The 2972-nt window shown below is 38.8% G+C and overlaps 1 non-coding gene across 1 annotated transcript; it reads left to right on the top strand.

Moving 5' to 3' along the window:
- The first annotated feature begins 2446 nt into the window (after window positions 1-2446).
- Window positions 2447-2550, top strand: LOC111813517. Its single transcript, XR_002818751.1, has one exon. It is a non-coding gene; the product is annotated as a U6 spliceosomal RNA (small nuclear RNA).
- The last annotated feature ends 422 nt before the right edge of the window (window positions 2551-2972 follow it).

Below are 2972 nucleotides of genomic sequence, written 5' to 3'. Positions count from 1 at the left end.
GGATGACACTCATGTGACTTAGTCCGCTCATGGACCAGAAGACAGGACATCCTTTCCATGATTGTTTTATGCTACGTAATTCTCTGCCTTAGCAGAGTAGTGTGAGAGACTCTTGCAGACACTGATCAACAACACACCATGTAATGAGAAGATTAGGTGACAAACACATGTGAGTAGTACTCCGGGACCTAAGAGCTGCTTCCAGCTGACACCTCGCTAGAAGCCAGGGCCCTTGGTCCTGCAGCTACAAAGAAATGATTCTGGCAGCAACCTGATCTTGAAATGCAATTTTTCCCCAATAAAGATTCTTGATCAAAGTATAGCCCAACTTTCAACCACTGTGACAAAATACCTGAGAGAATCAAATTAAAAAACAAAAGATTTATTCTAACTCACAGTTTCAGAGATTTCGGTCCATGGTTGTTTGGGTCATTGCTTGGAAGCCTGTGCCAAGATCAGGGAAAGAAGCACACAGGGGAAAAATCTGCTCACCTCGCAGCAGCTAGAAAGCAAGGATTAAAAAGGAGGAAGACGCTAGAGTCCACTATTCCTTCAAAGGTACTCCCAGTGGCATGACTTCTCACTGGGCCCCACTTCTTAAGGTTCCACCATCTCCCAGTAGCTCCACAGACTAGCAGCCTAGCTTTTAATGTTCAGGCCTTTGGAGGATATTTTCATTCCAAAACTATATCTGACCTTCTCAAGCCATGGCAGAGAATCTAGCAAGCTGGACCTGCACTGAGGATCTGCAAAAACTGAGATCCCAAATGCGTGCTGTTTTAAGCCACTACATGGGCAGTCATTTGGAAACTAATCTTTATGAAAAGAAGCAGGAATTCAAAGAGGACATAAAGTTGTAATGTCATGATGTTTAAGTCTGAAGAAGTTGTTAGCAGAAAATGCTGCAAAGTCTATAGCTAAAAATGGCCAAGCCATCTTCAGCTTTCACAGTTGCAAAGTAGTGGGCAGGTCAGACTGTAGGTGGCAACAGGAAGAAAAGACAGTTGAAGACAAGGAACTGGAGAGAGCTGGCCAAGAGTTGATCAAAAAGGAAAGCTGAAAGGCAAGGAGCCACCCTCTGCATGGGGGTGTGAAGTTGGAGGAAGTTTGTTGATTTTCTTTTACCGTAAATAAACCAAGAAAAAGCTAAACATGTTTACTTGGGTATCTCAATGATATTCATAGTGGGAAGGTTTAGTTCAGTGGCCTCAATTCTTGCTGCTTGTCAGAAGCACCGAGAGAACTCGCAGGAAGTACCCGTAACCAGTATATATTCAGCTGATAAGTGCTATTCAACAATAAAAAGAAATAAAAATACCAACACATGCTACAACATGGATGAACTTCAAACACATTTCACTACTTTCCTCACTAATGAGGGGAAGTATATGCAATAGATACGATTCTATGGGATTCTAAGTATACAAAATGGAAAAATGTGCAATTTTTAGAGATAGGAAGTAGACGGTCACCTGAGATTGGAGTGGAAAAAAAAAATTAGCTGTAAACTTCTTTTTTTGTATCATCAAATAAAGTTTCAACTTTAAAGCCATGGTTTTAAATTGAAGCAAAGTTGCAATTCATTTGTCCCCAGGTCAGGCAGTCGACTCTTCCGGTGGGGTGGCCGTATCTCTGTCATGGTCTTCATGTGTGACATACAAGCGATGATGACCCGTGGCCAGATCCCTTCCAGGGTAATTTTAAGGGCAGCTTTGCCATATAAGACCACGTGGAAAGGAAAACTCTCCATGCAACTTGTCTCATAATCTGTGTGCAGGCAGCACCTTGTCTTTGGACTTCAGGCATACAACAGGTAGCCATCACTTTTTCTTCAAGTTTCAAGGGATATAATTGAGTATTTCCATCCACATATCTCTAAGTCCAATACATACACAGGCCCATGTGCACAAACACACACACACACACACACACACACACACACACATACACACTTTAGTTTATTTACCCTATATTCTCTTCAATTCACAAATGAATTTTTTCAAAGTTTGTGCTGATTTCCAAGCCTATTTGAAAAATTTTTAGACAATTTGTTGGTTATGTTCATGATGCGTAATATTTTCATCTGGTGGATAGATACATCGTATCTTAATTATTTTCAATCCTCTTTTCCCCTATTTTACTCCCTTTGTCCATCTCACAAGTCTTCCTCTCTGTTTTCTCTTGTCTCTCTTCTATTTTACACTTTATTTATATTGTTGATTTCTCATAAAAGAGAAACCATGCAGTACTTCAGTTTCTGTGTCTGACTTACTTCACTTAACATATGGGCTCAAGATCCATTCATTGTCCTGCAAATGACACACACTCATTATTTTTATGGATGAATATACATATATTCATTATATATTCATATTTTTATCTATTTATCTGCTCATGGGCATCTAGGCAGTTGCCAGAGCTGGCTTTATCAGAATTTCTATTTTCAGTGCTCACTTCGGCAGCACATATACTAAAATTAGAACGATACAAAGATTAGCATGGCCCCTGCACAAGGATGACACACAAATTCATGAAGCATTCTGTATTTTTACATTGCCAGCAAAGCGGAAGACCCAATACTATTATGGACTACTGGACTCTTTTAGAATATTTTGCTGAGTTAACACACCTATAATATTCAAATAACGGAACTAAACAAAAAAAGGGGGATACAGATGAATGTCCATTTTGTGTCTGTGTATTCGAAGTGGTTAGGATAGATATGTAGTTACATTCTCTTAATGAATAGAGGGATTTGTTCTAATGGTGTTTGTAAATAGGATATCATGTCTGCATCTTGTACAGCAAATAACCACTAGGAAGAGAGTATGCAATGTGTTAATTATTGAAACTGTCTTACCAATTTGGTTTGAAACTGTCTCATTGCTATTTGTTTCTCAATAAAACTATGGAAAAAATAAGTAAATTTAAAAAAGAATAAACATTGTAAAAATATGTTTCAAAGTAGGTGT

This window comes from Octodon degus, unplaced genomic scaffold (genome assembly GCF_000260255.1).
Source record: "Octodon degus isolate 3935 unplaced genomic scaffold, OctDeg1.0 scaffold00195, whole genome shotgun sequence".
NCBI lineage: Eukaryota > Metazoa > Chordata > Mammalia > Rodentia > Octodontidae > Octodon > Octodon degus.
The sequence above is the reverse complement of the archived record's forward strand: the minus strand, read 5'-3'. Positions and strand labels throughout refer to the sequence as shown.